The following is a 26,768-nucleotide window of genomic DNA, read 5'->3' on the forward strand; positions in this document are numbered from 1 at the left end:
TACGTTCCTAGGCCTTGACCTGTTAATGTTGACTGCTATCTTCCGAACCACAACACCAACAACAGGCATTCTTTCCTTTGTGTGTATCACCCCTCCTCCAACTGGCACCAGGAATAGCCACCCAATCCTTCCGTGGGTTTGGTACCAAATGTCAGTCAGGCTCTTGGGAACAGCCTGAAAGTATATTCCTGGAGGGTTTTCAAAATCTCTGCACTAAACCTCCCTTCCTGTGGATGGATTTACGAAACTCTTAGAGAAGATGGGTTCAGCCAATCCCAGATAGGTCCGCCCAGAAAGCCAATGCTTGGTCTGCAGTAGCCCATGGAGGAGTTAGGATCACTCCCCTGGGAGCAAGTGGGAAGGAGGTGGTGGCTGCACAGTAAATGATACCTACCACCAACCCAACGGCTTCCAGGTGCTGAGGATGGAGGTGGCATTATGGTTATATACGACAGGGGCAAGCGGTAACACTCAGGTCCACACATGTGGCTCAAGGCCCAGATGAGGCAGAGGACTGTTAGTAGCCTAGAGCCCAAGCATAGCTCGTGTCAAATTTAAGTGGGCCTCCCCCAAAGCCAGTGTGTCAGTACCATTCTAGTAGCTCCTCTTCTGTAAACTTGTTAAAGAAAGATTTTACCGTCCGAAAGGAATGCTCTCTAAACCTGAGCTGCCTCTACCCCATGTGAATGTATAATGAAATTTTTGTAAGAGCCAAACAAGAGAATGCATGTAAGATAGGTAATAGTAAATGACAGATGTTAACTAATAAGTGACACTTCTTTGAATTTCAAAATTACATAGGCACGAAGTAGTAGAATGTGGAGTCAAACACACTTTTTTCTGAATTTCCTGCAGCAGAGGCCATGTTGGGCCTGTGAATGCAACAGGGTTGAAAGGATCAGAGTACATGTAAACTTTTCTAAATGGGTAATATTTAAAGAATAGAAGATACCCAACTCACTGATAATGGTGGTCACATGGAGGCCTTGGGAGTGAGAATGGGAACTGAGAAATTGTTGTGAGAAGGCCATAAAATTAATACAGTTTGCTTTTGTTCCAGATTTTTTTTTCACTTTTCAGTCCCTTTTACTTATTGTCTATGCTTTTCCCTCAATTAGATCATGGGGACCATGGGAACAGGTAGGGATGAGAACTATTCTGGTCCTTTATTTCCTAACTTTGCCACCCTACAATCAAGCATTGCTTTAAAACAACGAAAAACAAAAAAACAAATCCATGACATAAAGAAACTAAGTAGCGCCTGTCAAACCATACATGTTTTAAAAAGGAATATCATGAAGTATTCACTGATTGGCATTTATATAGCAGTTAATATTTGCTTTCAGAAGCATGCAGAAAAACAGGACACATGCATATTCAAAAAGACTCCTTTGACATAAAGAAGTAAACCACTTGGGGAGAAGAAGGACTAGAGTTGCTGGTCATTTTTTTTTAAGTAGGCGTCACACCCAGAACTGAGCCCAATACCAGGCCTGAACTCGCTACCCCAAGACCAAGACCTGAGCTGAGATCCAGTGTTGAAGGCTTAACCAACTGAGCCACCCAGGTGCCCCACAAGTAATCTCTTATATAGAAAGAATATTCTAATGATTGTAGCCCAAGAAATCCTCTTATATACCCCCTTCCTATATTTACATTACTTTCTAAATTTAATCTTAAAAATAACACAAGTGAGAAAGTATAAAGCTGTGCATGAAGTAAAAATGTGGATGAAATCCTTATTTCATCCCACAGTGGAAATTTTCATGTAACGCAGAGACATTTATCCAAACCATCTGTTGATTGTTCAGCCTGGCTTTACATATACAGAAGAGCTTTTCTTTTGCATGCATGCAAATGGAGATTCACAAAGCTCAATATTTATTAAAGATGGCTTATATTTTAATACATGTTGATGTAGCAACTCTTGTGTGTGGGTTATTCTGACAAATGTCTTTTATTGCCAATAAATTTAAATCTCAGTCTCTCTCTCTCTCTCTCTCTCTCTCTCTCTTGCTGTCTCTCTGCCTCTCTCTGTTCCCACACTCATAGTGAAATGAAATGCTGCAAATTCTCTTGAGTTTTGGGCGTCTGAGGATTCAGCTGAGGATTCAGCTCTGAGGAGCAGAAGCTATCTAAATCTCACGTAGTCAAATATCTTGCCAGATCAGACCATCCCACGAAGGAAATTACCCAAGTCAAAGCAAGTAAGCACAGCAGAATAGATCCAGTTGTTGGTCTGGGACATAATGATACTTCCTGATTTGAATAGGCAAGTTAACCTCATAGAGCTAGAGGGGAGACGACAGAGAGTGTGGAAATGGTTGAGGAAGAAAAGCCAGTCTTATTTCTGCTGGCAGCTAATTAAAGGAATATATCACTAATTCAGGTGACTGTCCAACTTTTTTCCATAGAGTTCTGGATACTTATCTGTTTGGTATTGTGATAAACTTACAAATAGATATTGATGTTAAAAAGTCAGGATAATATGTAAAGTATATGAATATACACATGAAAGAAATCAAATATTCAACCTCAATACTGTTAAAAGAGGAGGGGACATCTTATAAAATTTCATTGAAAGATATTAAGGGGACTCAGAATAAAGGTGTAAATTTTCCACAAATGGATCAATATATTCAATGTAGACATGTAAATAGATTTATTTAATCAATACATTGTGGTATATTGTAGAATAAAATGATCTGGAGCTATGGCAATAATGCAATTTTTTCACACATCAACGTGGGTAAAACAAAAAAAACATGGCATTGAGTGCAAAAAGTGTATTAGAAAGGATATAGAGAATTATTTCATTTATAAAAGCCAAGTTAAATAGGTTGCTTACAGATAAATATATAGGACATTAAAAAGAAAAGCAAGGAGGGGCGCCTGGGTGGCGCAGTCGGTTAAGCGTCCGACTTCAGCCAGGTCACGATCTCGCGGTCCGGGAGTTCGAGCCCCGCGTCGGGCTCTGGGCTGATGGCTCAGAGCCTGGAGCCTGTTTCCGATTCTGTGTCTCCCTCTCTCTCTGCCCCTCCCCCGTTCATGCTCTGTCTCTCTCTGTCCCAAAAATAAATAAACATTGAAAAAAAAACCTAAAAAAGAAAAGAAAAGCAAGGAAATAACAGCTATAAAATTCAGAATATTCTTATCATTTTCTTAAAAATTATGAAGTTTTTTATATTATCTTTTGTGCATATAAGACATTACACACACGCGCATGTGCACACACACATGCACACACAAACCGTTTGTTACCTAGAATACAGATACAGCCTATGAAAACTGAAAGAGGAAAGCACAGTCTATTTTGTGGCATAAACATGAAAACCGGACATAGGTTTTCCTTAGGGATTATTGCTGAGGGTCACTTCCAAATTTAGAGAGGGTGGACTAGGTTGGCACCCTTTCAAATGTTCATCATATGCATTATGGTCTGAAGGCTTTCCATACCTAGTTCTGATTCCTGCCTCCATATTTACTTTTTATAGGTTCTTACACTCCTGATATCTCTCAGGGTCTGCTTCCAGATGACCCAACTGATGTGCCCATGCACTTTTTATTGTACTTAAGCTAGGGTCTTCTTTTGTGTAGATGTCTGATATATGCTTCCAAATAATCATATTCAACTCACTTTGTGCCTGTTCATTCTAAACTGCTTCCCACAATTCAGACAGTGTTATCTATTAAACATGTGGTTATTAAATCAAGCCCAGACTATAATCCTTCAGGTGTTTTCATTTTTTGAAAAAATCTCGAGGGGCGCCTGGGTCGCGCAGTCGGTTAAGCTCCGACTTCAGCCAGGTCACGATCTCACGGTCCGTGAGTTCGAGCCCCACGTCGGGCTCTGTGTTGACAGCCCAGAGCCTGGAGCCTGCTTTGGATTCTGTGTTTCCCCATCTCTCTGCCCCTCCCTGACTCATGCTATGTCTCTCTGTCTCTCTCAAAAATTCGTAAACATTAAAACAATTTTTAAAAAAGCCAAATCCTTAATTATCTCCTAAATGTCTGCATGAAGCAGCCTATGCCTCTGCTAGAAGATTCACCATTCTCTTATCCACTGGACCTCAGTTACAGTCTTCATTGTGTTCTTTGAAAATGCAAGGCTTCTAACCATTTCAGGGATGTAATAGACACTAATTGTTCTCCTTTGAATATTTTTTTTCTCCTCAGACTTTCTTTATTTAGAAAACTCAAATCAATCCTTTAGACTTCATTTTGAGTGTTTAGAAACAAAATGAAACAACAACAAATTCCCACTCCCCTCTTTAGCTAATAATTTGTTAGATTCCTCTTTTACACGGTTATAGAACTTTGCAATTATTTAGCAACTATCATAAAGGTGTCTGAATGATTAATTTTCTTTTTTTTTAAATTTTTTTTTCAACGTTTATTTATTTTTGGGACAGAGAGAGACAGAGAATCAACGGGGGAGGGGCAGAGAGAGAGGGAGACACAGAATCGGAAACAGGCTCCAGGCTCTGAGCCATCAGCCCAGAGCCTGACGCGGGGCTCGAACTCACGGACCGCGAGATCGTGACCTGGCTGAAGTTGGACGCTTAACTGACTGCGCCACCCAGGCGCCCCTGAATGATTAATTTTCTAATTATTCACTTAATGTCTGTCTCCTCAATTACAATGTAAAATCCTTGATGGTAGGGACCCTTTCTGGGTTTCTTTTTATTTTTAATTTTTTTTTTAATTTTTATTTTATGTTATTGGTTTGTTTGTTTTTGAGAGAGAGAGAGAGAGAGAGAGAAAGAACACATAAGCAAGAGAGGGTCAGAGAGAGAGAGGCGGGGAGACAGAATCTGAAGCAGGCCCTGCATGCAAAGCCTGATGCGAGTCTCAAACCCATGAACCATGAGATCATGACCTGAGCCAAAGTCTGATGCTCAATCAACCGAGCCACCCAGGCACCCTTCCTTTTTTTATTTTATTTTTATCAACTCATTACTGATGTCTATGGTGGTGCTTCGTAAATATGTGGTCAATAAACTGTATTTAAATACATATGTACATTCATACATGCATACATAAGAAGTAGTGATTCCTAATTTCTGTTGATGACCAAATATGTCTAACTTTCTAAATTTCTGAAATTTTGCGTGAAATCATTTTAGGAAAACTTGGAATTTTATGTAAGTCAAGAAACAGCACATACAGACTGGGAAATTTGAGTAGATTGTATTCAAGGACTGTTTATAAAGTTGCGGGCCAGGATTTAGGAGCTCAAATTGAAATAATTCAGTACCCTCAGACTAAGCATAGGGGGAGACATTACCAAACCCACATCAGAAAGGACACAGGAAGGGAACCATTTCCAAAACCCATAGAGAGAAACTGAAGAAATCTGCACTACAGAAGTTGTAGATTTTGATGGAGTGAAGCTAGCTCAGCAGACAGAAAATCTGGGGAAAATGCACCATACCTCCCTTTCCTTCCACCTTCAAATCTCCTGCACATGCCTCCATTGATCAAACCCTGCTGGAAGCCAAAAAACGAGACCTGTTAATTCAATGTATAATGATGGAAGATGTTCAGCACAAATCACGTCTCCTATTAAAGTTATTATCTGTCATCATTAACAGATTCACATGTATTTTTTGATAATTGACAACTTTATAATGTTAAATCTTGTTTTTAATATAATTTATTGTGACATTAGCTAACATACAGTGTATACAGTGTGCTCTTGGCTTCGGGAGTAGATTCCGTGATTCATCACTTACATACAACACCCAGTGCTCATCCCAACAAGTGTCCTCCTCAATGCCCATCACCCATTTTCCATGTTCCCTGCCCTCCCACCCCCACCAACCCTCAGTTTGTTCTCTGTATTTAAGAGTCTCTTATAGTTTGCCTCCCTCTCCATTTGTAACTATTTTTTTTTTCTTTCTCTTCTCCCATGGTTGTCTGTTAAGTTTCTCAACTGCCACATAGGAGTGAAAACATATGATATCTGTCTTTCTCTGACTTATTTCACTTAGCATAATACCCTCCAGTTCCATCCACGTTGTTGCAAATGGCAAGATTTTATTCTTTTCATTGCTGAGTAGTATCCCATTGTATATATGCCACATCTTCTTTATCCATTCATCACTTGATGGACATTTGGCTATTGTTGATAGCACTTTTGTAAACATTGGGGTGCATGTATTTAGAATTCGAGATATTATTTATTGACCTTTATTACTGCAGGGACATTTAACTGAGTAGTTTACTATTAAAATTTAAATTATTTTCAATTGCTATGTTAGTATACATTATATTGCAATCATCTGTGAACATACTGGTGTAACCATTAGCTATATTGAAAATCTCTGCTTTTCAAGTCAGTAAAGGGAAGGAAATAGACAAAAATTCTCATGAGAATATAGGTGAATAATTCTGATTTGATAGATTGCTTAATCCATCTATCCAGAGGCAAAAATATGATAACAAGTTTGGAAGAGTTTGGGAACATGTATTTGGCTTGAAATTTTTTAAAGGATGTTATTCTTTTTTAATATAAGAAAAAATAGCATGGTTAATGAATGTCCAAATGTAGAAGCAGCAATTAAAACAATTTTTGAGAATAGAAAACTAACAATAGTTGCCCTTTGTTTTCATTTAAATATAAATGTAGCAATGTTGATTTCACTGTATTTATTTCTCTATTTTTTTCTTGATATTTTGTTGTGATCCTTCTCAAATTCCCACAATGAAAATTTGGGACAACCTCATGAGGAGATATCCGTATTTGGGTCCCCATAAACTATAGAATTTCAAATGTTCTTAACCAATGTATTAAGAAACATTTTTATTTAGTACTCACACACATACCCATTTATACACAGCAAGTTTTATAATCAATATTTATATTCACTTTGTAATGCACTCTGAAATTTTCAATTGGATGTTTCTTTATTCTTTTACAAGCTCTTAAAGCACTGTGATTTATAGATAGTTTCAAAGGCAGAACTAAGGACCCAGGTTTGAAAACCTTTGTTAGTGCAAAGGCTGAGGAGAGGAAGGAGCACAAATGTTAAAGCATTTATTAAGATTTATTTCTGCTTATCTCTGATCCCTCTCTTTCCCTCCATCCTTACTACCTATGTACAGATATTAGCATTATCCTCTTAAATATAAGTAATTTGACCTACTTGTTTTTTTCCATCTTATATCTAGACAGTACAATTCATTTTCACCAGCAGTAAGTGAGAATTTTAGAAAATGGAAACCTAAACATGCATCCCACTTTAAAGCAGATCTGAATGCGATCCCCTTATGATTTTATTTTCTGCTACTCTCCACATTCATTATTTCTTTCAGCCACATTATCTGTGTATAGTTGCCAGATGAAGGTATTAAAAAAAAATCCTTACTGTGAGCATTATCTAGGATTCCATGAGGGAACAAGATCAACTATGAATGATATGAAATAAAGCATTTATTATAAGGATTAATATTTACACAATTGTGGGATAAGTTGGTGAAGTAAACTTCTAGAAGAAGATGGTTAGAGCATCAGAGAGAAGTCACTAACCAGAGACCAGGAAGGAAAACCAATGAAGAAGTCAATGGAATGAATTGTTCATGTACCTTATGGTGGGTCTGAAGTTATCTTGGTCGGTGGTTAGACAATCAGGAAAATAGCTCTCAGTAAAACAAACAAACAAAGAATCAAAGACAAACTAGAATGCTTGATAATTAACGAGTGCCCTCAAGGACAGATCAGAAGTTGCCTCCAGCTTGAGTTATACGGGTAATCTGCAGAAGCAGCATGTGTCCCCCACCCCAGAATTGCACCTATAGCTGGCCCGGGACCTGGAGAAGTTCAGGGAAGAGATACAAAGCAGGTAGAGGAGCTGTGACTGTATAAGCACACCAGCGAGAGAAGCAAGTAGACTGGCAAGGATGTGCCAAGTTCTGGCGGGGCATGGGACTTGCGCTCATTGTCTACAGATAACGGCTGTCCGATCCTAACCATGAAGGGAAGGTGGTTCTGGAAAATTTGGTTTCTGCTTAGCTAAATTGACATAGTACAAAACCACCACACTCTAATTTTGCTCTCTTCTCTGCCTAAAGAGTCTCATCACCTCAATTGTCACCAATTTGAGGTAGCACTTCCTTCCCTACAGAGAATCCTGCTCTAAACCTGCAATTTGTTTTAGATGTCTTTCTTCATAAATCTTGTAACAAACTTTGCAAATTACTATCACTCTTACTATATTTCGTGTTTATAAATTATCTTATTTTGCAAGCTTAAATTTCATTCCCTTAAACCTAGTACATAAAATTGCTCAAAAAAGATTTGCTGAGGAAGTAAATGAATAGAATTTATCACATCCGACCCTTTATGTTGGTTTATTTATCAGCTGCTCCAATATATTATAATCCTCTTGTGACAAGCGCTGAGTGGTTTATTTGTGTCTCTAAAATCTTAGTCCCCACCAAACGCCAGAGACGTTTTATATGTTCAGTCGATTTTGTTCAGCAAATGATTTCATATACATCACTATCTTTCCTTCCAACAGTGGAAGAAGTCTTTCCTGACAGTTGTGTACATTTTCCACATGTTCACACTGCTAATTGGTCACAGAGTCAGAGGGCACCTAATAAGAATTGGTTGACAATGTTTCAGAGAGTTATATTAAAATCAATATGTGAGTTCTACCTGAGAATTCCAAATGCCTGGTGTGTTCATGGGTAGGTATTTCATGAATGGTACAAGGAATTTTAATGCGTTTGTGATTTGACTTGTCAGAAAGCCAAGTCATTGATCATCTTTATAATCCCCACAATGACTGACTCTAACTCATGCATAGAGACAGTTACAGTTGCTGTCACCAAATATGATCAATCATTTAAGAATTAATTTCAGTTAAATGTTCACAGATAAATTAGATCACGTTTGCCATTTGGATATCTGTTTTGCCTCATCACTTTTACGGCTTCTCTTATCTTTTTGTGAGCCATGTAAGCTTTCTGCCTACAAATTCAACTGAGCAAAACAGACCATTTGAGACACACTCATATGTTCACTTCTTAGGGGAAAAAAAAATCATTAAACTATTCACTAGTTGAATACAATTTAGCACCAAGCAAGTTTACTAGGCAATGCATTTATTCAGTCTAATGCACTGTGTTCTGATTTCTAACAATAGAAGCCAGCTGATTTTCACAGTCAATAACAATTTACAGATAAAAATCAATCTGTTTTACTTGACTGGATTGCAAAACACCTTATAAGTGCTTATGATTTTAACTGTTTTTTTTTTCTCCAAAGCAAACACATTTAAAATCTCAGTTTGATTTGTTTGTAAAACATTTTAAAGCCATTCTTTTTTTTACCTCCTTTTTCCCCTAGGAATCCCTTGTCCACTTTTCCATTTCTCATGCTCCCTCTATTTTGAATTTTTCTGTTTATACTTCTTATTAATAAAAAAAATCTTATTTAGGACGTTTTAAAGAGAGGCTTATACAACTTCCATTTTTGACTATGACAGACTATACTTTACAAGACCAATCTCCCTTTGAAAGTAACAACTATAAATGATGTATGAAATACAAAACAAAAACAACAAAATTGTTGCTTAAAGCCATCAGAGAATAACCTGGACAGTCAAGACATGAGCGTCAAATTCCAGAAGAACAGAAATGTCATAAAATTAGTTGGAAAAGGCGTTTGCTGATTCTTTAGTGAAGCAGTGCCCAGAAGTTGAATAGAAAACCATAGCTCAAAATATTTGACAATCTTCCAGGACTAGGAGACAAAAATTGGAGTTCTGGTCTACCAATGCAGCTAAGAATTAGGAAACCCGTGCATTCTACTCTACTATTCTACTCATAGCACTTAGAGATTTGAAGACCTGTCTATAAAAGGACAGGTCACGCAGACAAGTATAAGAGAATAAGGAGAAGCCAAAAGCTAAGGAGAGCTCTTTGAAATTTTGCCAGGCTGAGGAGATAAAATTGTGAGTTCAGAGCCAGCCCAGGCTAAAGGACTCTAGTAAATACTCCAGGTTTTACTTGCCATCTCCAAAAGACATTTTAGGAGTAAAAGGAAATTAGAAATAGATTAGACCTCAACAATTTGAGTTTTTAAGTATATTTTTTTATTTTGAGAGAGAGAGACAGAGTGCGCAAGAGCAGTGTAGGGGCAGAGAGAGAGAGAGAGAGAGAGAGGAAGAAGGAGAATCCCAAGCAGACTCTGTGCTATCAGTGTTGAGCCCAACGTGGGGCTCAATCATGACCTGAGCTGAAATCAAAAGTCAGTTATTCAACCAACTGAGTCATCCAGGCACCCCTAGACCTCAATCATTTAAAACCCCACCTCAAATCATTTACTTTCAGATTCGTACAAGAATATCTGGGCCATACTGGATTGACTTTCCAAAAGAAAATCCTCTGGGTGAAGATTACACCCTCTAGAGTTTCTACAATGTTTTCCTATACAGGGATCTAAAATTACCAAGGCATGCCTGGAGACAGGATCAAAAAGAAGAAAGGAAAAGTAGACAATCAAAAAAACCCTGGTAATCCAGATGTGGGGCTTTTCAGACATGGGCATTAAAATAATACCAATTTATATGTTCAAGAAAATAAAGACAATATTTAAATTTCACCAGAGTAATAGAATCTATATATAAACTCAAATTTTAGAACTAGAATATGCAATGACTAACATGAAGAAATTAACCAATGAGATTCATTTTTATTTTTTTAATTTTTTTAACGTTTATTTTCTTTTTAAGACAGAGAGAGACAGAGCATGAACATGGGAGGGGCAGAGAGAGAGGGAGACACAGAATCCGAAGCAGGCTCCAGGCTCCGAGCCATCAGCCCAGAGCCCGACGCCGGGCTCGAACTCACGACTGCGAGATTGTGACCTGAATTGAAGTTGGATGCTCAACCAACTGAGCCACCCAGGCGCCCCTGAGATTAATTTTTAAATAAACAGAGCAGAAGACATTTTTGAATGTGAAAACGGGACTATGGAAAATATCCAGACTGAAGCATGGTCATCAAAAAAGGAGGGGAAAAAATAAAGTATAATAGCTATATGCAACTTAATGAAAGATCTAAGGTATTTTGTTCTAAAGTCTAAGAAAAAAAAAACAGAAAACAAGAACAAGGCAGAAGCAATATTTAAAGAGATACTGTCTTAGAATTTTCCAACACAGACATAAGACATTGAGTCAGAGTCAAGCTCTAAATAGAGACTCATTTGTGAACCCTTCCAGCCATGTGCCATGTACTCTCCAGTGCCCTCTTTTGATGTTTCAGATGTTCATTTATGCAATTCTTTTTTTAATCTCCCAAGACATTCTTTTCAATCACATTTACTGATCAATGCATAGATACTGTGCACAGTTGTGAATAAGAGAATCACCACAATACAAATGACCAACAATAACGTAGCTGCTTCACATGGTGGACGAGAATTAATGCTTTGAGATAAAGCATGACATCTCTTTTATGTAGCTAATTGTATAATAACCCACTGTGGCACAGAGGGAAGAGGAAAATTCATTCCTAACCTATGATAGTAATTAGCTTTTATGCCTGAGAATAAGGATTTATAGCATCTCTTAACAGCTATCTGAAGCCAGTGGGAAAGAATCATTAGAATATCTACTGTGCTACAGATTTACCTGAGCCAATCAGAAACTTGATTTTGTGTGTATGTGTGTGAATGTGTGAAATGTATTATTTTTCCCTCTGTCTCTTTGTTCTATGTAAGTGCACCTATTTATTAAGAACCTGTACACTTAAAGGAAAAAAAAAATAGATCTCCCAATAGGGGATCTTTGAAGATTTCCTTTGTATATGAGTATCTTTAAATGTATCTTGTATTTAAATGTTTTGTAATAATTTAGTATCCTTATAGAATGCATTGTTCCATAATGATTGTCCAGTTGTTGGATATATGATTTTTCTAGTGCTATTATTATAAGTTACTTGACGATTCAATCACACTTCCCTAAAGTGTCAATACTTTTTTACCATTTCTTAGGAACTCAGTGTATTCTTAATTTTCAGAAACACCTTTACAAATAGTTCTTCTCATTTTATTTGGAAGCCTAATCATGAAGGATAATTTAAATGCTGATTTTTTTCCGAGTTTTGGCCTGTTCAGTTGGATTTCTCAAGATCAGTAGGTCCTAATACTCAAATGTATTTCCTTGATTGTGTTGAAGAAAATGCACAGCCCTTCTCTGATGCATCTTGTAATTCAAAGATACGCACCCTGAGCCAAGTACTCCAAATTGTATTTTCCCGTCTAGGTAATCTCTTGCTAAGTCAGGGATTTGAAATGTGTTCTCTGTGGGACTTCCTTGGCAGCAGTTGTGTTCAGGTAGATGTTTCCATCTGTGACCCAGAGAAGCTACTAATGCCTGCCAATAAGAGCTATGAGCTGAAGTGTAAAAGAAAGCTCCATCAGGCTCCACATAAAACATTCACCTGAGATTCTACTGCTCTTATAAACTACGTCAGCTATTTTGCATGTTGTGAATTGTGTTTGGCTTTCAACGTATACTCTCTGACACAGGAGGATGAATTGTAGAACACCAATAAGTGCATCAAAAATAAACAAAATCCCTTCAAGACAGTGTCACAATTCTGGAGTTTCTATCCAAACTTAGCATTAGATTTTGGAAATAATATTAAAGTATTTTTGAGAGTAGAGAAGATAAAAGAATCGAATACTTAACATTGTGTGTGCCTCCTTTCAGTACTACATCTAAAACACAAAACAAAACAAAATAAAACGATAAGTACATCTCCCCTTCGAGGAACTTAGAATATGATAGAGACATAATGCAAACAAGTAATTCCAATAAAGTTATAGTGCTACAGTAGGGCTAAGCATATGCTGTGTGCTATGTGGTCTCAAGATTCTCAGTCCAGAGTTTTGGGTTTGGTTAGTTGGTTAATTAGTTAATTTGTTTGTTAGTTGGTTTTTTTGCACTCAATCTCATTACAACAAAAAATATTTACCATGTATCTATATAAATATGATTCATCATCTGACCCTGCTAGAAAACCACTCAGGCTCTTCTCTTTAGTATAACTTATTCCTTCAAGAATGCTATATCCCAGTAATGATCAACCAACTCAAATCTTTCTAAAAACATGTATATTCTCTCTCTCCCTCCCTCCCTCTCTGCCTCTCTCTCTCTCTCTCTCTCTCTTTCTGTGTGTGTGTGTGTGTGTGTGTGTGGGCATGTGTGTGTATTTTAAATCTATTTAAAAATCAATTGCACAATGTTGCTCAAAAGAAATTACCAATGTTTCCTATAACTGTAGTTATTTCAGGTTTTTGTCTCATAAAATAAATCAAAATAGAAGTATATTGGAAGTGATATAGTATCTTGAGGAGCTTATTAAGTTGGTGTTTCTAAGCATCTAGTAATATTTTTTTTATATTTTTTATTTTTTTTCAACGTTTTTTATTTATTTTTGGGACAGAGAGAGACAGAGCATGAACGGGGGAGGGGCAGAGAGAGAGGGAGACACAGAATCGGAAACAGGCTCCAGGCTCTGAGCCATCAGCCCAGAGCCTCACGCGGGGCTCGAACTCACAGACCGCGAGATCGTGACCTGGCTGAAGTCAGACGCTTAACCGACTGCGCCACCCAGGCGCCCCGCATCTAGTAATATTTTAAGAGAAAACTTTCTTTCTGTCAAGATTTCCTTCGCTGAAATTTCAAAATTTCTTTTCAATGCTCATTACACTGGAACCATTTCTGTAAATACCATGTCCTCTGACTTTCATCAATCAAACAAAGTCATGCTCTCTCTGGTAATAATAAGACAATTTAAAAACTTCATTTCCATCAGAAGAAAACATTAAAAATCATTTACATACATATTTTTCACAAGGTGTTTTCATTTTCCTAAATTATGGATCTATCTCATGGCTATGAAGCAGAATCATGACATAATCTATCTGAGTGGAATTATGAGTTTAATATATCTCATTTGTGCATTGGAAACACTTTGGATTCTCTTTTTCTTCTAAGATTTGTTCCTTGAAAATATAGTTTTGGCAGCTGTTTCTGCTCACGGGTCCTGTCCCCGTGCTTTAATAAGATCACTTTTTTTGCATAAAAAAAAGAAAGAAAGAAGGAAAGAAAGAAAGAAAGAAAGAAAGAAAGAAAGAAAGAAAGAAAAAAGAAAATACACTTTCCACACTTTTCCCAGCCACAGTAAACTTACCATTAACTGGCAACAGAATGACAGATTGCCCTTTAGAGTGCTAATGGTGATTTTTTCCAAAAAGAGATAATATTCACAGGAGACTGCACAGTTTTAAGAGTGGACAATCTGAACCCAAAAGGGAATATGTGGTAGCATATGTTGGAAAGAAACTCACATGTCTGTGTTATGAGGTCTCCAGGTGCACAATTTCATCCAGGAAGAATGTCAGAATGCCAAGTTCCTAGTCTCTATGAAATATTCCCAACACTTTATAAAACAATGAGGCAATATAGAAATACACAACTAATAATTAGGAAATTAAAAATGTACTAGAAATCACGACAGTGCTAGTGTGTAAAACATTATCTCCTGGGGCGCCCAGGTGTCTCAGTTGGTTAATCATCCAACTTCAGCTCAGGTCATGATCTCACAGTTTGTAAGTTTGACCCCCACATCAGGTTCTCTGCTGTCAGTGCAGAGACTGCTTCAGATCCTCTGTCCTCTCTTTGCCCCTCCCCCTCCCATTCTCACAAATAAATAAACATTAACAAAATTCAAAAAACAAAAAAATCCCCTTAGCTCACATAAAAACACATATGTGCAGAGAATTTTCATTTACAACCCCAGAATGAGAACTGTAGGTGATTATTATCTCATTAACCATTCCTTTCTCTTAGATATTGATGGCAAGAAGGAGAGCTCTACTTTTTCCAAAATTTGATCTCAATAATAAAAAGTTATTTTCTCTGCATGTACTGGTTTAAAATGTCACCTGAGGTGGCTTCTCAGGGTGGCCCATAGCACGCAATGAGCCATGAGACAACTGCCAGATGGCTTACGGGTATATTCATTATAAGACACAATCATAGTGTGTTAATAAAGAGAGGGAAAAAATGAAACCAAGTTGGCTTTAAAGCGAAAAATAAGATATATTAATGAAATAGAACACCAGAAAATGTTCACGCAGGCCAATCAACACTTCTCTACACATTGACTTGGAACTCGAATACCCAATAGTTAACTAGGGATTTCTGTGCCAGGGCCAATATTTTTTGTGATTAGATATTTTAAGTGGTGGACTTTAATCGTTTAATATATTCTGGTTTTCAGGCAATAATGATCCATCTTCCACATGAATGAACATATGCCTTTATCTTGAAAGGTATTATGAACTGCAAAAATCTAGAGCTGTGTGAAGATACTCAGAGAGAATACAAGCAAATAATTTTTTTGTTTATTTTAATCAAAAGTCTGGTGTGTCAGAGATACACTCCTTTAATTCCAGGAATTCACTGCTTAGTTTGAGATCCTTGGCATTTTTTTAGTCTCTCCAACACTAGAAACCTGACCTTAGGAACTGGATTCTCATCTAGTAAACGGTGAGGGGCATTGAAGGGGTCAGTCTCCTCAGTCTCCTATAGTTTTCTCAGGATATAGAAACCTTTTTTTTTTAATTTTTTAACGTTTATTTATTATTGAGAGACAGAGAGAGACAGAGCATGAGCAAGTGAAAGGCAGAGAGAGGAGGAGACACCGAATCTGAAGCAGGCTCAAGCTGTCAGCTCAGAGCCCGATGTGGGGCTCGAACTCACAAACCGCGAGATCATGACCTGAGCCGAAGTCTGATGCTCAACCCACTGAGCCACCCAGGTGCCCCAGGATGCAGAAACCTTTATTTCGTGTGTGTGTGTGTGTGTGTGTGTGTGTGTGTGTATTTTTTTTTTTTTTTACTTCGTCCTTCACACTTTCCTGCAGTGGTCTAGAGGTGTCATTTTTCTCAGGGGAATTTATTTGCCCCACGAATGAAAAACCATAAAATAACATATGTCGTTAGTGAGTTAGCACTAAGTTTGATGCTCAGATTATGGCAAACAAGTGGAATGTTTTTCATTAAATTTTAAAGATAATAGTAATTAGAACTTTTAAAACAGATTTCTTTTAAACTCTTATGTGTCTTCAAAATCAAGATATTTTGATTTGCAAGAACTCAGTCAATATTTTCATAAGACAAAGCTGTTTTGATGGTTATGGTTTCAGAAATGGTTTTGAAAATTAAGAGGTAAGAGATTCAAGGAGTGTTTCATTCCCTCAACAAAATATTTGCTAAGAATGCATAGTGTACCTGTTGTACTGTGGGGGAATGTCACAGCAAAAAGACACAATCCTTCTCTATGGGAACTTGCATAGTGGAGGGAGTACAACAATAAACAAGGAAACATACAATAAACCATGTTTCGAGGCAATAAGCACAATGAAGAAACATATAGCCAGGTAAGTGAATGAAGTATATGATGAGAAGGTTGGATTTTATAAAGGAAATTGAAGAAAATCTTTGTTGATAAAGTGACATTTAAGCAAGACCTAAAGGAAATGAAGGGTGAGAGTTGCAGATCTTTGGGCACGTAAATTTCCAGCAATAAGTGCAGAAGCTAGTGGTTGGCACGTTTAAGAAGCAGCAGAAAGATCAATGTGACTTGAGTAAGAAAATAGGAGTGTGTACAGAGTGGCCAGGGTGAAAGTAGGGATTTTCTAATATGCTTAGTAAAATACGAAGCCACTTAAGGAGGCTGAGCCAGGAGATCACTTGACCTGACAATGCTTTAAGAGATGACTAGGACTTCTGGGTAGGAAATTGACTTAACGTGAGGCAAAAGTGGAAGCTGAGTAACATTTTAGAGAAAATTGTAGTGGTCAGGAAAGGGGATAGATTAGAGTATAAAGGTGGAAATTTGAGAACCAGTCAGATTCTGTATTATTCAGAAGAAAAAGAAAAAAAGATTTAGTGATGGATTGGATAAAAGAGGTGGAAATGGAAGGAAGCATAAGATGAATCCAAGAGTTTTGGCTTGAATGTGAAAACTGAAGGTACTAAGACAGGAAGCCTGGAGGCACATACATCTTTTTCATCACAAGATTTTTTATAAGAATTAAAATAGAATTGGAAAAAGCATATCTATCAGATTCTCTTTTTTACTAACCACAATGAGAAGAGAAAGCAAAAGTGACTTTTCCCTCAGACTTTCCCCCCAGAGACAGAGATATGAGTAGTAGGACTAAGCATAAGTGGAAGTCACTAAGAAAGGTCTCTATATTTGGTTCACATGGATTCATTTGTGGTAAATTCTACAGCAGTGGGGATTTTTATCTCAATTGCTGTATTATAACCTGGAGGGATTCCAAGACCCTTAGAGAAGTCATGGGTCCATCATGGGACTAAAGTGGGAGAAGCGTAATGGTCACTTGAGGTTTGAAAGCCTCAATCAGCCTGGTGTTATGGCAATAAATGCTGAAGAACTAATGGAGACCCCTGAGCATGAAGAGGTCTCAAGTTTTTGGTGAAGAGTTTACACAACTGGCTAACTGCTACCAAAATGGAATTGGGTGGAGAAAATTAAATCATCTCATTAGAAAAGCAATGGAGGATTTTTTCTTTTGTTTTTGTTTTTGTTTTTGTTTTTAAGAGAGAGAGGGATACAGAGTGACTTACTTCAACAGCACTCCCCAGCACAAGACAGAAGACAACTTTTAAACACTGAAGGCTCGTTCTCTACTGAAATTATTATGTTTGTAGTGGCCAAGATTAATTTAAGTCTGCTCTTGAGCAAAGCAGAAGCTCAAGAATAAATAAAATTGCAGAAATTAAAGGAAGTAACCTCTCTATGAACTTGATATGAAAATGAGAACATGCTCCAATGGCTAATATCAGTTGAGAGCTTCCTTGGGATAGGTTTTCAACTAAATCCATTGCAAATATTTTAATATTTGATCCTGATAAGCCAATGGAAGAGACAGATTTATTACTTTCTTCTTATAAATGAGGAAATGGAGGTAAAGACAGGTCAGGCAAGTTTCTCAATGTCACACATCTATCTGGTAAAGGGTGAACTTGGTTTTAGAACCCAGGAAGTCTAGTGACATTTGTCATCCCATTATACAGCTTCCAGGTGTAGCACTGTGACAGCACAACAAGATTCACCGTGACTTAGGAGACTGTTTCTTGGAAACAGACACAATATATTTTTGCTTCCAAACTAGAACAACTCGTCATTTTTTAATGACATGTAATGACTTACTGTGTCTAGTAAACTTGGCCTTCCCTTTGATAGTCTGCTTTTCTTTTCCCTTGTATCCAGCTGGTTTCCAAGTGCTGCCATGATCATAACTCTTGTACTCCACAATTCTTCACCTCCACAAACATTTTGCCCTGACAATCACTACCTTATCCCATCATTTTAGAATATCCTGCAGCAAAAGTAGGAGAGTATTCTTTCTCAAACACCACATTCATCACAAGTTTTCTTTTGCTCAAGTATTTACATTTGACTTCTGTAATTTTAATTTAAATTTGTTCATGCAATCTTTCAAGACCTTCTTGAATCAACTATGTATAAACATAGTGTGGAGGCCTGAGGATACAAAGATGAGAACAGTTTGTTCCAGCACATAAGAAAGTTTTCAATAACTTGTTTGCTTTTGAAAGTATTTAATCAACTAACATTTAATAAGTAATCATGTCCAGAACAGTCCACATTCAATCACTCATGAAAGCCTATGAAGCTGGATATAGATTTCATCTCTAAATATAACCTTATTTTTTCCCCTGAATTCTTCCATCAATGCAAAGACAAGCCTAGTCAGTAGATAATGGGTGCATAGTAAACTTCCACATAGAATCTGTTGCTGTCTTAGTTATATCATCTAAAAGTAAGGACTATGTGGGGCTCCTGGGTGGCTCAGTTGGTAAAGTGTCTGATTTCAACTCAGGTCATGATCTCACAGTCTGTGGGTTCAAGCCCGCATCAGGATCTGTGCTGACGGCTCAGAGCCTGGACTCTGCTTTGGATTCTGTGTCTCCCTCTTGCTCTGCTCCTCTCCCATTCTCTCTCTCTCTCTCTCTCTCTCTCTCTCTCTCTCAAAAATAAACATTAAAAAGAATTTTTTTTAAAAAAAGTAAGGACCACGCAAGTGTCCTAGACTTAATGCGGATGGGAGTTATCTCAATTTATTCATTTTCCATCCAACCATATATGGCGAGGAGGAGCAGATGGTAAATGATGATGACTCTGTTGCCTCGTTTCCAATATTCTTTCATCAATCTAGGAAACTGTCATCTTGTTATTTGTAAGTTCTTGCTAAATCTATCTCTACCAAGATCTCTCTCTCTCTCTTTCTTTCTCTCTCTTTCTCTCTCTGCTTGTTATAAGTGTAATACCAATTTAATACATTGGAGCCAGCTCCCCCTGTAGCTACCTTGTCAGTATGAAAAGATTTCAGTTCCTGAATTGAGACTGCATAATGTTAGTTTGTGTTTTAGTGTGTTTTTCAAGCATCTGTATGTATTTTTTTCATTATCTTTTTAAAACATTTTTCATTTGTTACAGAACACCATTTCTTGAGAAAGCAAGGCAGCAGCTCCAATATCTAAGTCAGTGGAATCTCTAAATTTATCATCTAGCATAGAGATCAATGAAACATAGATTAGAAGAAATAGTTTGTCAAAAATACAATTTTTCAGGGGTGCCTGGGTGGCTCAGTCAGTTAAGTGTCTGACTCTTGATTTCAGCTTAGGTCATGATCTCACGGTTTGTGAGATTGAGCCCCACATTGGGCTCTACACCGACACTGCAGAGCCTGCTTGAGATTCTCTCTCTCCCTCTCTCTCTCTGCCCCTCCCTAGCCCATTCTTTCTTTCTCTCTCTCTTTATATATATAAAGTACTACCAGCACCACATTCTTTTTACAGTCTGTGTATTATGGCACTTTTATACACCTATAGAACAACAGAACCTCAACATCTTAGTTTTCTCATTTTCTTTCCACCATTTTGATGAGCATTTACCTGGAATAACGCTGGAAATAATTACAAGAAATATAATAAATAATTGAACAAGTCTTTGGGCATTTATTGATCTGATGAGTGTCTATGGCTGCTGAGGTTAATAAAACATAGAAATTGTACTAAAAAGTCTATAGCCTAGCTGGGAAAATATACATGGAAACAAGCAAATAAAAAACAAAGGGCTTAAACAAAGTGCCCTGGAAATATAGTGTTTCTATTAATGTGTGAAAAGAAAGGATAAAAGTGATGGTTATAATACATGGGTGCAGATGAAAATAATTATGTATGTGAGGGAGAGATATAAAAAAATAAAGATAATTTCCTTAACTCCTAAAAACATGCTTCCATCAACATGGTATCTTACTAGGTTACCATTCTCTATTTTTTCTTGACAGTAAATATTCTTGATAGAATTATCTACTTTCATTGACTTTTGTTACTTGTTAGTAATTGGATTCTTAAGAATATTCAATCAGGTTTTCACCTCCAATATTTTTTTCTGAGAGTACAATCTCAAAATGTTACCAATAACCATCTTGTCAATAAAACAAGTAATATTATTACTCATCCTTATCATCTGTTATAACACAAAACTGTCAAGTTCTCCTTGCATATGGAAATTTACAACCTTTCAATGTGGTTATATTGTGCTCTAGTTCAATGGTTTTTTTTCTATCTTCATCGAACTTCTCCCTCTCAGGTTGCTGAAGTTCCTCAATTCATTGCCACCTAATTTCACGTGTTAACACATTACCTCCATAAAGATGACTTCAATCACTATTGGCAGTTTTGACATCTCTCCTTACTCTAAGGCAGAATACTGGCCTACTGGAAATCTCCAATCTCTGTAATTAGTGTTATGGTCTAAAAGTTTGTGTTCCCCCAAAATTCTCAGGTTGGAATTCTCATGCCCTGTGTGATACATTAGAAGTTGGAGCATTTGGGAGGTGATTAGGTTATACACTTGCCGCCCTCATGAATGGGATTAATGCTCTTATAAAATAGATCTAACAGAACTCCCTAGGCCCTTCTACCACATGAGGATATAAGAAGTCTATGATCCTTACGACTTCACTCCTATGGGAAATTTAAGATACACAACAGATGAACATAAGGGAAGGAAAGCAAAAATAATGTAAAAACAAGGAGAGAGACAAAATATAAGAGACTGTCTTAAAAATAGAGAACAAACTGAGGGTTGCTGGAGGGGTTGTGGGTGGGGTGATGGGCTAAATGGGTAAGGGGTATTAAGGAAGACACCTGTTGGGATGAGCACTGGGTGTTACACAGAGGAGATGAATCACTGGATTCTACTCCTGAAATCATTATTGCACTATATGCTAACTAACTTGCATGTAAATTAAAAAATAAATTAATTAAAAAAAAAAAGAAGTCTATGATCCTGAAGAGAGCACCTGGGTAATGATGCTGGCACCCTAGTGAGCTTCACCCTCTAGAGTGTGAGAAATAAATTTATGTTATTTATAAACTGCCCATCTGTGGAATTCATTATAGCAGTCTAAATAGACCTAACTCCCAAGACTCTACAGACTTGTCCTGGCCTTCATAAATAGTCAAAATTTAGTTTTTAAAAATTTTTCTTAGCCACACAGAATTACTCAAAATGTCAATAAATACATGAAAATATCTCCTTTCTTTGTTTTTAGCTTTGTTACTTTTAGCTCTCTTACTATATCACCAAAAATAAAAACTTACTATACCTTGAAGTCTTCTGTGAAATAATCAAAATGAGAGCACATACACACCTATTAAATATTACCAAGTTTATTGTTTTTTACCTTATACTATAGGTATCTCTGTCCCTCACTTCTCTCTTTCACTATGACTGGAAGAAAGGTGTAATGTTTCTAAAGCTAAGCAAGCTTAAATGAAAACCCATGGTCTACAATCCACTTAGATATCAAACAGAAGGTGGTAATTTTTATCTTTCTTCCCTTACCTCCAGGTTCTCAAATTTAACTGAACATTGGAATCACTTGGGTACTTTAAAAATAGTTATCATAGAATTACACCTCCTAATATTTCACTTTATTTTTTTTTAAGATTTTTTTTTCAACATTTATTTATTTTTGGGACAGAGAGAGACAGAGCATGAACGGGGGAGGGGCAGAGAGAGAGGGAGACATAGAATCGGAAACAGGCTCCAGGCTCTGAGCCATCAGCCCAGAGCCTGACGCGGGGCTCGAACTCACGGACGGCGAGATCGTGACCTGGCTGAAGTCGGACGCTTAACCGACTGCGCCACCCAGGCGCCCCATCACTTTAATTGATCTGGTATATAGAGTGGACGTGAGGAATTTTAAAACTTCCAAGGTTTTCAAAATGCTATTCCAAGGTTGAGGACACCACTGGAAAGTTAGGTGCCAATCTTTCTTCTCCGATTTCTGCATAGCACTTAGTGTGATAATTCTCACATGTAAAGAATAACTTAATAATCATTTGTTGAATGAAAGACTATGCTATTTCATGTTGATTGTTCACAGATATGCCTGAAAGAAAGAAAAACAGCCTAGAAGAGAACAACTATTCTTAAGACAGAGGTACACACAGAATTGTTAGTCACTTCAGAACAATGTATTTAGTATCAATAAGCAAAATTGTGGGGGGAAAAACCCTTGGGGATCATTCAGATCTAATTTCAATGATACTCAAAGCAAAGAGTAAAAAGATGAACATTTATCTGGTAAGAAATTTTTGTTTAGCTCATAGGAGCCTTAGAGGTAAAGGCAATGTGTGATTTCTGTGAGACCTTTGCACGGTATCTGGCTTCTGAGATACTATTCAAGTGCTTACCATTCATGTCTCAGGTTCTTGCTGTGGCAGGTAAACCCAAGCAGAACTCAAGAAAGTTTCAGGAGATGAAAGCCCCCAAAATATGCGAACATCATCTTGGCTTTGACATTGGATGATCCAGTTAAATTCTCTGCTTCATCATTTGTTTATGGAATATGTTGATATTTGTGGAATTCTGTCTATATCCCAGACTCTGTACTAGAATGTGGAATTAAATTAGAAAGAAGATGAAGTATATTCCCCAAATATAGATAATCTGATGGAGAAAGTGAATGAATAAGGAAACTAAAGTAGAAAAATACAATGTGATTAATTTTTTGTATTAAGTAGGCATAAAAAAACAATGAGACCAGCCATTTTCCAAAAATGTTAAAGTTGATGTTTTAGGAAAGCTTTGACCAAGAGAATTGAGATATTTAAATGCTGGTGATAGTTACATCTAAATGTCTAATGAATTGTCTAAAGCATATGCAAGTTGGGAAAGACTTTGAATTAATAATCACAACACACACATGCACAAATACACACATACAAACACAAAAAGCAGTATTGATCTCATTTTAGAAATATAGATGGTAGATCGAAGTCACTAGAAAAAGTTTTAGAAAACTTGTGAAAAAGTAGAGAATAAAATAAACTCAGTTGAGATAATGAGCAAATACAGGAATATTCTATCAGTTTTTTCCCCAAGAGTCTGGTTAAACTTTGCAGTTCTTGCTGGTGGAACAAGATGTGTGCATGCTCTGTTAGATTTAGCACAAAATCAAATTTCTTGTAGACAAGAGATTCTTTAAATTTTGATCACAGAAAGCCTTTATACTCTTAAAAAATAATGACTACCTCAAAAATATTTATTTTGGGGATTATTGCTCACAATATTCTCTGCATTATAAATTAAAACTGAGAAATTAAGAAATTTATTTGTTAATGAATTTATTTAAATATAACAGTAACACATCCATCACCTGTAGGTAATATATTTTATTAAAAATGCATCTTCAAAACCAAAAAAATCATTGAGAAGCATAGCACTGTATGTTATTTCTATATATCTCTTTAATGCCTAGATTTATGGAAGACGGCTAACTCTCACATTTGTTTCTGTATTCAATGTATTTCAATGTTTTGGTTGATGTCTATAAATAAAATCTGACCCCCACAGGTATATAGTTAGTAAAGAGAGTAATATGACGGATATTCTTCCTTGATGCTACTCCAGAATCCAAGCTATAGTCGTTCCTTATAGGTTAGTTTTATTGTCCCTTTTGCACTTTGAATCAACCTTGTGCCCATGTATAATTTTGTAACATCACTTATTGATTGGAAAGTATTGGTTCACGAAGTCATGCAAGTCTTTCAAATGTTGACCCACTTCATTTCACAATATAAAAATATCACATTCATTATTACAATCACCAAATTCATCAGAAAATCTTGAAGTTGTCAGGTTTACAGTGACGCAAACACATTTTCCAAAGTTCTAACGTTTGCTTGAAAGCTTGAGTTTTATCATTGGCAATAAATCCTGTCATTCTCTTTGAAGAGACAGGTTTAATTGATTTCCTTTTGGCAAAATGCCTGCTGGTTAGCCAGTTTATTTGTCAGTTATTCTTTTTTTTTTAATATATGAAGTTTATTGTCAAATTGGTTTCCATACAACACCCAGTGCTCATCCCAAAAGGTGCCCTCCTCAATGCCCATCCCCCACCCTCCCTTCCTTCCCACGCCCCATCAACCCTCAGTTTGTTCTCAGTTTTTAAGAGTCTCTTATGTTTTGACTCCCTCCCTCTCTAACCTTTTTTTTCCCCTTCCCTTCCCCCATGGGTTTCTGTTAAGTTTCTCAGGATCCACATAAGCGTGAAAACATATGGTATCTGTCTTTCTCTGTATGGCTTATTTCACTTAGCATCACACTCTCCAGTTCCATCCATGTTGCTACAAAGGGCCATATTTCATTCTTTCTCATTGCCACATAGTACTCCATTGTGTATATAAGCCACAATTTCTTTATCCATTCATCAGTTGATGGGCATTTAGGCTCTTTCCATAATTTGGCTATTGTTGAGAGTGCTGCTATAAACATTGGGGTACAAGTGCCCCTATGCATCAGCACTTCTGTATCCCTTGGGTAAATTCCTAGCAGTGCTATTGCTGGGTCATAGGGTAGATCTATTTTTAAATTTTTGCGGAACCTCCACACTGTTTTCCAGAGCGGCTGCACCAATTTGCATTCCCACCAACAGTGCAAGAGAGTTCCCATTTCTCCACATCCTCATTTGTCAGTTATTCTTTAAGAGAAAACTGGTATCCCAAGAGAAAATGGTTCCTCGGGTCACAACTCGAACAATTACATAAGCGCATTTCTTCGTACCAAGACTGCAGTCTTGATTCGTGCTAAGCCATCAGCGTTTTTATGGGTCATGCTTTTGGACCTTCAGTGCAAATATTGATAAAGTGAAGAAGCTAAATATTGTCCTACTATTGTTATAAAATACTCTTAACCTAGCAGATCCTTGAATATGTATCAGAAACTCCAAAGGGTTGCCTGAACACACTTGGCTCTGGACAGATAAGTAACACAAATATAAAACACAAATGTAGGAAAAAATTGATGTCTGTGTATATATGTTCACATGCATGTGATCTGCATAAACATGTGCTATGGATGGCCAGGGGTCCCTCTAGAATTCAGATGTTGCAGTTCCAGCTCCCAATGTGCTGGTATTGGGAGATGGGGATTTGGGAAGGTAATTAGATTATGATGGTGGAGCCCTCAGGATGGGATAGGTGCCCCTATAAGGAAAAAAACCAAAAAACAAAAAAACATGTCTTTTTCTCTGCTGTGTGAGGCTACAAGGAGGCTGAGGTCTGCGAGCCAGGAAGAGGGCTCTCACCAGAACCCCACCATACTCACACTCTTAATTTCAGACTCCCTAGCCTCCAGGACTGTGAGAGATCAATGTCTGTTGTTTAAACCACACCGTTTATGGTATTTTATTACAGAAGCCCGAGAAGACTAATACAACATGCAGACACCACAAGTTAGTTGTGTTTTTCTCATTTATTTATAAGCATTTACTGAAGCCTAGGGATTATTACGAAGTCTTTCATAGGAGATTATTAGGAAAAAAATCTTACTTGGCTTCTATTCATATCCTTCCCACTGGCATGATAGAGGGAACTTGGTTAATGTGTATCAAGATATGAAACAAACAATAATTTAGAAAGAGTCCCGTAGCATTGAGTGCCCACCTCAATTAAGACATAATTTAAGCTATGACACATCAGAATTTGGTGGACTAATTGTCTGGGCTAAGTTGGAAGCAGAAGAAACGAGTAACAGAGGAGAGAAAAATAGATATTTTTAACAAAGAAAGGAACAGGAAGTCGAATCTATTGGAAAGATAAACACAGACAAGCATTTATTTTAAAACTAAAGTTTTGAGTGCTTGTTATGTTCTAGACATCTTTCCAGATACCAGCGTTGCAACTGTAAACAAGACCGATCTGCTCTTTGCCCTCTAGAGTCTATAGAATGGTGGCTGCTATAGTTGAGTGACAAGCATTATTATAAAATGAGATGGAGGGTGGGGTGCCTGGGTGGCTCAGTTGGTTTAGCCTCAGATTCTTGGTTTCAGCTCAAGTCATGATCTCACAGTTGTGAGTTTCAGGCCTGCGTCCAGCTCTACGCTGACAGTGTGGAGGCTGCTTAGGATTCCCTCTCTCCTTCCTTCTCTACCCCTCCACTGTTCACACTCTCGTGCTCTCTCTCTTTCTCAAAATAAATAAATAAACTTAAAAAAAATGAGACAGGTAGGATGTCACTAACAGAGAACCATTTCGGAATAGTGATTGAAGAGCAGTGAGCACTTGATTTTAACTGATGTAATGCTAGGCCAAGATAATGACTTGGGTAAAAAGA

Source organism: Felis catus, chromosome B1 (assembly GCF_018350175.1).
Source record: "Felis catus isolate Fca126 chromosome B1, F.catus_Fca126_mat1.0, whole genome shotgun sequence".
Lineage (NCBI taxonomy): Eukaryota > Metazoa > Chordata > Mammalia > Carnivora > Felidae > Felis > Felis catus.